Genomic DNA, 12016 nt, shown 5'->3' with positions numbered 1-12016 from the left:
TTTGGCCCCCGTGTTTCTGTTTCTGTTTCGGCGGCTTCCTGAAGACGGGGGTGAAGAAACAAACAGTTCCACCTCTTTTCGTTTCCTCCCTCCTCCTCCTCCTTTTCCTCGAGGCTAAATGGTGCGGACAGGAGTCTAAACAGCTCCACGGTTGAAGGGGTGAGGGGGGGGGTGAGGTGGTGTTGAATGGACGGCGTATTTTTTTCCAAGAGGAGGAGGTGAAGGATGGATGCAAACCAACGGTGGGGAAATTAAAACACGATTTCACACATTCCTCCGCTCACACACTACAGTAGGCTACTCGGCCTTCGTCTCCTCCGCCGCTGCTGCTGTGTGTTGTCAGAAGGAAGTCATGCCCAGAATTTATTTTCAGGTGGAATTATCCTTTACGCTCCAGCTGCTTCCTCTTCATCGCTGCTGACTAAACTCTCTGAGCGAGGTCAGACCTACAGCTCTGATCTGAAGCCCTCTGAGTCCAGATGGAGAAGGAGCTCGTTGGCAAAATGGAATCGATCAATGTGACCATCAGAGGTTTGGTCTCTCTGCAGCTGGAATCAAACTTTTTTTTTTACAGTATTTTAGTTAAAGGGATAGTTGTTCACCCAAAATTCAAATTTCACTCATTATCTACTCTACTACCCTCATGTGGACTAAGGGCTGGGAGAAGTTTCAGAGTCCTCCGTGGCTTCTCTGAGTTACAGGGGGTCTCGGCGTAGCAGTGCATGTCCATATAACGGTTGCAAATGGATACCAACTGTCTTCGTAACAAAAAGACACACCAAAAAACATCCAAATACCTCCATGCTGCTCGTATGTAATGTCCGTCTTGTATTGAAGCCCCGAAATGCAAAATTGTCCCGAAAAAAATTAAATAAGTCTATATTTCAAGCTTGTTTTGTAGCAGAAGCTTCTCGAAGCTCCTCTTCCCAGTTCGTCCAAATTTGACGAACCGGGTGGTCGTCTTGTTTTAATGTGAACAAACAGACTGTAGTCAGGTTTCCATCCAAATGTATCAACCTTTTTGAGCTAATTTTGTGAAAATGGGAATTTATGCCCGTTTCCATCCCGTTTTTATTGTTTTGCGATTATTGGGAGAAGACCTGCGGGTAATTAAGTTAATTAGCTATCTTTTTTTTTCCTCCCCCGGGATGACGGCGCAAATTTTGAAAATGCGAATAAGAATAGGTGGATGGAAACCCCACTAGTGTCTGAAGTCACCAACTTTGATGGCTCCTAGAACTTTTTAGAGGATCACTCACTTTGTCTAGACCTCTAGAAGCTCTTAGAAACCCAATGGAGCACCCTAGAAACCTGTAGAACCTCCTGAATAAAGTCTGAAAATGAACCAAAGCAGCTGGCTCTTTGTGTAAACAGCTAACAACCTCCTTCACAACTCCTAGAACTTTTTAGACGATCACTCACTTTGTCTAGACCTCTAGAAGTTCTTGGAAACCCAATGGAGCACCCTAGAAACCTGTAGAACCTCCTCAATGAAGTCTTAAAATGAACCAAAGGGGCATAACAAAGGTGGGTCCATTCCACCTATGACCCCAAACACCCACACAAAGACACTAAAGGTGCCACAAACAAAGTAGGACATGAACTACAAACAAAACAAAAGCCACGCTGGGAGGCAGGCGAGCTCAGCAGCAGGTGAGCCTCGTTGTGCTGATCAGGGCCTGGGTGGAGAGACACACAAGGCCAAACCCCTTTCGGTTGTAACGGGCCTTTTGTGTAAGCAGCAAACAGCCTCCTTCACAACTCCTAGAACTTTTTAGAGGACATCGGTTTTCTCTAGATCTAAAACCCCAACAGAATCCCCTAAACTGACACAAATTAGACCACAGACCCCCCCCCCATTGGACAAAAATTTGAAACAAACACCAGAAATACACATTAAAAATTGTTCTGAGACTGAATAACGTTACTTTTTTTAGTCAATGTACGTTCAAACTACTGCAAATAGCATGAATTTTTTGGGAAAATTTCAAGAAATTTCTGGGAAAAAAAGCTAATATTTCTGGGGGGGAAATTTTTTAGAAACAGTTGGGGACCCCCTTGAACCCTCTCAAGGACCCACTTTGGGAACCACTGCCCTAAGGAACCTGTAAAACCAGTGACTAGAAGCAGTTAGAGGTCTCCTCAACCTCACACACCTCTTCTTGACACATATAAACTCTTCACAGACCAACAGAACCTGAAGAACCTCTTGAATGAACAAATGATGATGATCAAACCAGACCGGTCCTTTCCTTGGTATAAACAAACTACAACCACATTAATGATTTCCCGAACTTTTTAGAGGACTGTCTAGAGGCTATTGAATCAAGTCAACTGGACGTAGTTTTGTCTTTGAAGGCTTTTCGCCCCTTATCCAAGTGGCTTCATCAGTTGGTGGTGGACTGACAACTCCAGGCTCCAACAGGTCCACTAGAAGCTGTTAGAGGTCTACCACCACATGTCATAAACCTCGCCTAGACATAGAGGTTTGAAATTGTCACATCGTCTTTGAACATTTTACTTTTAGTTTCAACTTATTTACAGTTTGCCAGTTAGATGACTGTAAGATAAATACTAGAAACCACTCGTCTGTCCCTAATATTTCTCCATTTATACACGATGTTGTTGTTGTACATCTGTAAATTCAATACATTTGTCTTTTTGTCCATCTGTTTGTCTGTCTCTGTCTTGTGGACGTGATATCTCCATCAAACTTTGACAGAACTTCTTCATAATCGGCAGAAACATTCACTTGGACTCAATGGTGAACTGGCTGGACTTTGGTGGTTCAGGGTCAAAGGTCAAGGTCATAATGACGTCATAAAAAGCAGTTCTGGCCTTGTGATCAGGTAATCTTGCAAACTGGTCACCTTTTGGCTACAGTCACCGTTTTCTTACGTCAATCAGGGTAGTAGAAGTGAATGAAAAGGGTTTTAGTTTTGTATGTTGTCGCCTTTTTCACTACTGCAGAGTTTGTAGGTCTGTGTTATGCACATTTCACTTAGATTTCCTGAGGTTTCTCCGATTTTTCCCTGTTAAAAGGGTTTTCCATGGAGTTTTTCCTCAGTCGATGTGAGGGTCTAAGGACAGAGGATGTTGCTACGATGCCATGTGAAGCCCTTTGAGACAAACTGTTTGTAAAAACGGGCTATACAAATAAAATTGCCTTGCCTTTATGCTAAAATAAGCTAAGCTAAGTGGCTGCTGGCTGTACAGATGTGAGAATGGCAATGGATAGTTTTTCGTTGTGTGTGTTTTCTCGATGATTCAGACGACTTCCTGTTCTGAAGTCTGATGGATCGTAGATCATGGAAGTTGGTTGAAGCCCTTTGGCCACTTTTCCTCCTCCTCCTCCTCCTCCTCCTGTTGCTCCTGCCCCGGCCGGTGGCGCTGACGGGAGCGGACAGCTGGGGGTAATCCTCCGCCAAGCAGATGCTCGGCTCGGTGCGCTGATATCTAGGACAAGCTCGCAGGTTTGATCTCTCTCTCTGTCTCTTTCTCTCTTTCTCTCTCTGTGTGTGTAATGTGTAGAGCCGCCGGCCTTTGGGCCAGTAATCCTCCGGGCTCTTGCACCGAGGCCCACGGATCGAGGCCCTGAGTGTCAGCAACACATTTTTTTCCCCTGCCACACACACACACACACACACACATGGACACACACACACACAGAGAGAGAGGCAGCATCACTGACACCTCAGAGCTAAATATACACCCGAGTGGCAGCGACAGGTGAGCGGACGGACTTCTCCACAGACGTCCACGTCCAGCTCGGACACAGGGGGGGTCACCGGGTGTGAGTGTACGACTGTGTGCGTGTGTGTGTGTGTGTGTGTGTGTGTGTGATCGGGGGAAGGGAGGGAATGAGGGAGGGAGGGGGCGGTGTTTGAGCGTCAGGGTCTGGTCGCTGTCGACTACCTCGCCTCAGTGTCGAGAGAGCTCAGATCCAAACGCAGCCCAGTTCTGGGTCGCCCCCCCTCTCCTCTAAGCCAGCTGGTCTGGCTTAATAACAACTTATCAACTTCTTTTACTTTCTTTTCTTAAAAAAAAACTTTATTTTTTCGTGTCTTCTTGTTTGATACAAGGGATTGACTGAGAAAAAAAACCCACAGCTGGAGCTGCTGGGGGAAACCTTCCAGGTGAAGACGGATCAGAAAGCACTGGTGAGTGGACGGAGTTGGACACGGTTCATGGGTTTGAGATCTGGGGAATAACACAGAAGGGAGACGTTGATCAGTCCTGGAGAAACTAAACTACAAAGTTAACTTTCATTTGGTTTTAAATCGAGTCGTGTCATGTGTTTGTGGACTGAATTTCGCTCTGTTTTAGCTCCATGTTTGGTCTCCTCCACCTGTCGAGGACATCTGGCTCTGCAGCTGCTACAAGGAGATTTAAAGGGGACATATTCTGCTCATTTCTGCTTCTTGACATGGTACCTTGATGTCTAAAAGTAATGTTAGTAACATGCTTTGGCCAGAAAAACCAAAAGATTGAGCACAGCTGGGTTTCACAGCCCTACTCTAAACGGTCGGTTTAGAGTCTTCGCTCTGGTAGCTGAGGTAACCATGGGAGCGAGGGCTTGAATGTTCACATTAAAACAGCTTGTTAAGAGACACATTTTCTGACTGGCAGTTTACAAAATGTTGACGTAGTTGTCAAAATTGACGTTTAAGGGGTGAGGAGGCACTCCGGAAATGCAAATACACATACTAAAACTATGAAAAAGTGAGTTTTGCATAATATGTCCCCTTTAAAACATTTCTATTTCTTTTTTATTCATCCTGATATTTCTCTGTCGACAGTCACTTTATATGAGAAGTTTAAGTTGTGTTGAAACTATAGTTCGCTGTTTTAAAGAGCCAAAATGGCCGACACTGTGAAGAATTAGAAGTCGGTCAGAGGTCTTCAGGCGTTACAGATCAATATCTATCGACAACATAGTAAATGTTTGGAACCCGATCAACTTTAAACAGCTGATACGACTCAGTTTTTGTATTTTTTGTACTGCGACGCAGCGGTGTGATGTAACACGGCCTTATTAGGGATGATTACATCACTCTTTCTGAGCGTGACATCATCAGATATGAGCCTGGATGATTTATTGGAGCAGCCAGAGGTCGTTAGAAAAAGAAAAACCCAGAACAAAGAGCTGAAAGATGTTTTTAAAAATCTCCATGAAGCTGCTGCTGATGATCATTTAATCCATCGTTGATCTGCAGATATCGATTCGTTCGGCTCTGGTCTGTTGTTGTTGTAGTCGGTGATTGACGATGTTGTAACAGTTTGAGGCGGTTGTTGTTGTTGTGTTGTTGTGTTGTGTTCACTTCCTGTTGTTTTCCTCCAACATAACGAGGCCGGTTGTTGAAGTCTGGAGCATGTGATGTCTCTTTGCTCTTTGATTCAGGATAAATGAGGTTGATTGTATCTGGTGTTAATTTTCCAAAGGCACTAAAACTGCAGATTTCCTCAGGGGCCGGATTTTTTTTTTTTTCAGTCACAGCTTAATAAATAATTTTAAGAAAAGAACATTTGGACAGGAGAGAGTTTTCTGCAGATGTTTGTGTGTCTGTTAAGGATATGAAGACAATATTGAATCATATTGACTTGAAAATATTATTAGAAATGTCTGCAATTTTCTATGTGTTGCAGAAAAATATTGAGATAATATTGAGACATTTATTAATATTTCTCTATAAAACTAGAGTTCCACAATTAATGATATTTCCAAATTGAGGAAAGAATACCCACATATCTTCTAAATTATGAATAAATATGTGTACATATGAGATATCAATCATGCACAACCCTCCATTAGCTAATTATTACCATTTAAATAGAGAATAGACAGTGTAGTGATTGATACCATTGATATTAAATAGGCCAATGAGAATAATATATATTCAATAATTCTAAATACATATAGATATCCTGTATGTTTTCACTGTATTGTCACTAATTAATAGTATTTATATATTGACAATAAATCAATTTGACTCTCCAGTTAGCATCAGCTTGTTGTTTTGGTGGAGGAGACCAAACATGGAGCTAAAAGGGGGCGGCGACACCTCAACAGGTGATTTACCTGAGACTGTGTTTATGTCTAGACAGGTCTTTAACGCTCTGATGATCAATATCTATCGATGACACAGTAAATTTGGAACCCGATCACCTTCAAACAGCTGATACGACTCTAGGTTTTTACTGTTTTATGTGCGTGACATCACCAGATATCAGCCCATGATGATTTATCAGATCCGCCATTAGCTAATTATCATGTAAATTAGTTTCAATTTATTCAATAACTCTAAATAAGTATGGATATTCATTGGTTATTATAGATCACAGAAGCAAAACCCTGTATGTTTTCACTGTATTGTCACTAATAAATAGTGTAACGCTGTGTTTTTCAACCCATTCAAATGGGGTTGTCTGAAATGTCTATATTGATTAAAAAGACTAATTAGGCTACTGATAAAAATATTTTTTTGTTCTTTTTAAAATTATGATTAAAACACCACACACAATCTTAAACAACTATATTCCATACTTTCACTTTCTCAAATATAAATTGAGTTCAAATAAAATGCAAAAATATAAAAAATTGGGTCGTAAGCCAATAAAAGGTTGGGAACCACTGGTGTAATGTATTGACAATAGACCAATAAACCACAGAGAGTCATCACCAACTCTTAGCATCAGCTCCATGTAGCATTTTAGCATCTTTCAGCTCGTTGTTTTGGTGGAGGAGACCAAACATGGAGCACCAAAGCAGTGTGACTCACTGTTTTATGAGCGTGACATCATCAGATATCAGCCCGGATGATTTATCAGATCTGCCATTAGCTAATTATCATGTAAATTATAATTTTAATTTATTCATAACTCTAAATAAGTATGGATATTCATTGATTATTATAGATCACAGATGCAAAAACTTGTATGTTTTCACTCTATTATCACTAATCAATAGTATAATCCAGTGTTTTTCAATCTTGGGGTCGGGACCCCACGTGGTGTCGCCAGGAATTCAAATGCGGTCACCTGAAATGTCTAGTAATTGATTAAAAAAAATACTGATAAAAAATATTCTTAACTAATTATTATTCTTTTTAAAATTATGATTAAAACACCACACACAATCTTAAACAACTGTATTCTATATTCTATACTTCTCGAATATAAATTGAGTTCAAATAAAATGCAAAAATGTAAAAAATGGGGTCGTAAGCCAATAAAAGGTTGGGAACCACTGGTGTAATGTATTGACAATAGATCAATAAACCACAGAGAGTCATCACCAACTCTTAGCATCAGCTCCATGTAGCATTTTAGCATCTTTCAGCTCGTTGTTTTGGTGGAGGAGACCAAACATGGAGCTAAAAGGGGGCGAAGACAGCTGACTGAGCGTCACTAGATGACTCACCTGAGGCCGTGGTTTAGTCTAGACACAGCTGATTGATTGATGGATTGATTGTTTGTTTGTTTGTTGAGACACAATGTGAATCCACCGTGCAGAGAACAAAGGAGTCAGACTCGTTTCTCGGTATCTGACCATCATATTTTCCACTGACCCCCCCACCCCCACCCCACCCCCCGGCCGTGTCGTCACAGTGACTCGGTTTCACGGGGAAACCAAGGAGAAGAAGTTTCTCAATCTGTGGTTTGTTCTCTGTTTTCTGCCCTCGACTATAGCTACTTCCTCATCCCCCCACCCCACCCCCCCTCTCCCCCTCCTCCTTCATCATCCCTACACCCACCCACGATGACACATGTACACATGACCCACAGAACTGATACTCAACTAAACAACACAACACATTAATGATCTAATACACAGGAAGTCAATTTATCTCCATTGCATCTATAGATAACAGATAGTTTTACTGTGAAACTTCGAGAACAAGCCTCTGGTCGTGCTTTTACTTTGAAAATCATGAGTATTTTTAGGCCTAGTTTAGTGCATTACTTGGTATTTGTACTTTTAAGAGTGTGTTAATGAATAAAATAACTTTAATAATTACTTTTGAAAGTGTGTAGATGAGCAGATATGAACTAAGTGAGGGTGTGTTTCTAATGTTTTCCACTGGGAGGCGGTAGAAAACCTGAGTTGACTCATGATGGTGGAATAGACATAAAACAGTTTATAGACTTTAAACCTGTTGAAAATATAAATGTAAATCAACATAATTAACGAACCTGAGAAGTTATTTATAGTTTTAAAGTTTCTCTGGTTGTGTTTTTATTTTATTTTATTTTTTAAAGCGCCATAATTGTTTCCCTGTGTCTAACTGAGAGCTTTCATGTGTTTCTTTCTTTTCTCTGTGTGTCCATGTGTGTGTCTGTGTGCGTGTTGTTGTTGCGCGTGCACGTGATGCCTGTGATGTTGCCGCCCTCCCGTCCTGTCGTGCACGTTTCAACCAGGTGCTCGCTGACAACACAACACAACACAACACAACACAACCAGCCTCAGGAGGAGACTAGAGATTCTCTGACTGGATGGAGTGAACAAACCCGCTGGACGGACCGAGAGAGAAAGTGACGGGAAGAACATGAGGGACTGAGGAAGGTGAGTGAGGAGGAGGAGGAGGAGGAGGAAGCTCTGGTCCGGACAGAGAGCGTGTGTGTGAGACGTGTGTGTGTTAAACAGAGAGAGAAGGAGAGAGGGAAGGGGGAAAGAAAGAGGGAGAGAGATGCGGGTCCAGTTTGATAAACAACAGGAAACAAACAGCAGCGGTGCGTCGGCGCTGCTCAGGCCGCTCAGGAGCTGAGGAAGTCCGGGGAAAGAGGAGACGAAGCTCCGCTCGGTTCGGTTCAGTTCGGTTCAGTTCGGCTCAGCTCGGTTTGGGACGAAACTTGTCACAGTCACAGTTGGTGTAGGCGGGAGTGTATAGCAGCAGCAGCAGCAGCCCCCGGTTCGAATCCCTACTGCTGGTGGAAGAAGTGGTGGTGGAGGAAAGACAAGAGTGACGGGAAGTTTGGAGAAGAGAGGCCGGAGCAGAGGAGAGGAAACCCGGGGAGAGTTGCTGGTAAGAGCCGGTGGATGAGTCTGGTCCATCCCGCGGGTCTGGAGGTGTTTACGGCGGATTCACATCCACATCCTCAGGCTGGTGGAGGTGGTGGTGGTGACCTCTCATTAACCACTGGTTCACTGTTTCCTCCAGCAGCACCAGCACAAACCAGCTCCATGTGGAGGCAATAGATTACTGGTGATTATTGATTATTATTAGTTGTTGGACAGGAAATGACTACAAGTAACTTCTAAATGTGAGAATTTGTGAGTTTCTGAGAGGAAATTCCAAAAAATTAGTTTTTGATGGTTGATCAAAGGAAGTGGTTTCTGACATTGATTAGTTAATTGATTATGGACAAAGATAAATGTCAGACATGTCTGTAATGAAACAAGTTGTTAGTTAAAAGTCTTTTTATGTTGAAATAGCAAAGAATTAGCCTCTAAATCTGAATATTTGTCACTGTCTTAGTTATAAAATGGGAATAAACTCTAGATTTAGGGGATTTTTGCTCATTGATCAGAGAAAATGAAGCTATTAAAGTTGAAAGTTATAGGCTAAATAATGATGGACCTGATGTTTTACAAGTTTATAAATGAATTGCTTCCTGCTCAAGTAGCGTAAATAAATCAAATCAAACTAGTTGTTAGTTTTCTGCTTAATTAGGCGACTTTACAGGCAAAAAGACGATAAAACACAACTTTATAACTAAAGACTCTGATGAAAAGTGAAACAGTGAAGTTCTGAGAACTTGAGTTTAGCTTCTTCTTAAGGTGGACTGACTGTGATGCAATGGACTGGGTGCAATGCAATTCTGAGAAACCACATCCAACCACTCAGCGCTTTAGTTTTATCTATGGGATGGATTCAACAGTTACAACAGGAAGTTTTATTTTGAAAAATCACTCTATATAGGCAACAGTATCTCTGTCCACTATAGGCAGCCATGTTTTCTTGTTTGTTGTCGTTGTTTGGTGGGTCAGTGGTCAGGTGTCATTGGTGGTTACCATGGTAACGGCCGTCTCAGGCCTGAGTTCTACAGTGTTGAATGATTTTTATCTATGAGGAGCCGTCATGTCTCCATGTTTCCCCCCTAGGAGGTTTTCTTTTTAAATCTTGGCTGTGATATTTTCTCTTGGTTTGGTTTCCAGCGTGATAAAAAAAAAAAAAAGTCGTCACCTTGTTAATGACTCTGAACTTTGTCTGACTCGTCCTCGGCACCTGAAGCAACACGCTCACCTCAAACTGTCTCCACTCGCGTTGATTGACAAACAACCGAAACACTTTTCATTACAGCTAAGCTCCCGTTGATTGATTGATCCGGTTATTGTTTGGCCTCTTAGAAGAAATAATAATACAGTGAATTAAAGGCTAAAAGAATACGGAGCACCGTTTGATCCAAAACACTACGCCGCTAAAACGTCAGATTAGTTCAGAAATGTGAGTTTCAGTGTTTAGACTATAGACTTAGAGATACTTTATTGATCCTAAGCAGCAAGGACACAAATTAAAGAAAATATATACTATAAAAAATCCAATGTTATTATAAAATACCTCAAATATAGAAAAGACAACTGATTTAATGGTATCATGACGTCTTTACGTTATTTCCTGTCGTCTCGTGGTGAATAAATCAAACATCCTGACACAGATTTGGACCAAAAAACAAAAAAAGGGAGTTTTGAGTCTCCGACTGAGCGATGCGTTCAGTGAACCTCAGACGATCCAGAGTCAGACACTGGAGCATGAGACTGTTTGTATTAAAGTGCAGATGTCACTGTGATCTCAGTCACTTATGTGCAGCACGTGGTGTTTGTGCCACAGAGTGAGTCAGTCTCTGCTTATAGAGGATATAGAGGGGGCGGGGGGGGGGGGGGTGTTGGTGTCCTGAACGCACCACACCACATGTATCAGCTCAGGTTACCTGCGTCTGAATCTCAGACCTTTGAACATGTCATTTAAAACGATTTTGGTTGTTTTGTCTGTTTTGTTTTGTAAAGAAGTTGATGAGACACTTTGATATTTTGGGAAATCCTCTCTCCGTCTTTTCTCACTCTGTGTTTACGGCCGTGGAAATCTATAAATGCTGATGTTGTTCGCCGCCACAAACTCCTCTGTTCTCCATTCAACACGCTTCACGCTCATCGTGGTCGCCGCCGCCTCCGCCGCCGTTGCCCACGGCGATGGAGCCGGTCGATGCCTTCACTGACTCGTCATGTTGTTACACAGACAAGCGATTCTTCGTTCGTCGTTTATCTGGATTATCTGGTTCAATCTGAACGATCAATAAATCAGATTATCTGCTGCCGTTATCTTTCACTAATGCTTCCAGAGTTCGTTGACCTCACGCAGGCGGCGACAGAGGTCAAATACAATCCTTTAATAGACTCAACGAGGCCAAATTGAAAAGAAAACACGACTTCTCTTTCATTCAAACTTTCCAAAGCATATGTTTATGTTCATTTTCAATCAAAAACATTAAAGATTTGTGACTTTTCTTTATATTTTAGCAGTAAACTGGATGTTTTTTAGGTTTTAGGTTTGTTTTTTAATGTAAAATTAGAAACTAATTGGCAGATAAACAGAGAATGTACATTTCCTCTGCAGGATGGTGCGTTCAGGGACTCATCATGGTCAAATTGTTGGCTGTAATGAAATAAAATCCTTTAATAGACTCAACGAGGCCAAATTGAAAAGAAAACACAACTTCTCTTTCGTTGAAACTTTTAGAAACACATGTTTATGTTCATTTTTAATCAAAAACATAAAGGATTTGTGACTTTTCTTTATATTTTAATAGTAAACTGGATGTTTTTTAATGTAAAATTAGAAACTAATTGGCAGATAAACAGAAAATGTACATTTCCTCTGCAGGATGGTGCATTCAGGGACTCATCATGGTCAAATTGTTGGCTGTAATGAAATAAAATCCTTTAATAGACTCAACGAGGCCAAATTGAAAAGAAAACACAACTTCTCTTTCGTTGAAACTTTTAGAAACACATGTTTAT

The 12016-nt window shown here is 41.5% G+C and overlaps 1 protein-coding gene across 4 annotated transcripts in view; it reads left to right on the top strand.

Annotated features, from left to right (window-relative positions):
• Positions 1 to 3893: 3893 nt before the first annotated feature.
• mef2ca (myocyte enhancer factor 2ca) overlaps positions 3894 to 12016 on the top strand; it is a 41682-nt gene continuing 33559 nt past the window's right edge. For 2 of the 4 annotated variants that reach the window (XM_085792601.1, XM_085792599.1), the window contains exons 1-2: positions 3894 to 4160; positions 8419 to 8563. The gene's annotated coding sequence lies outside the window, so the exon portion shown is untranslated. The remainder of the gene's footprint in view (positions 4161 to 8418; positions 8564 to 12016) is intronic. The other 2 variants (XM_085792602.1, XM_085792600.1) reach the window with 2 other exon arrangements.

Source organism: Trachurus japonicus, chromosome 12 (genome assembly GCF_045865225.1).
Source record: "Trachurus japonicus isolate A0001 chromosome 12, Traja_1.0".
In the NCBI taxonomy this organism is placed as follows: domain Eukaryota; kingdom Metazoa; phylum Chordata; class Actinopteri; order Carangiformes; family Carangidae; genus Trachurus; species Trachurus japonicus.
Note: the sequence above shows the minus strand (reverse complement) of the source record. Positions and strands in the feature narration are given on the sequence as shown.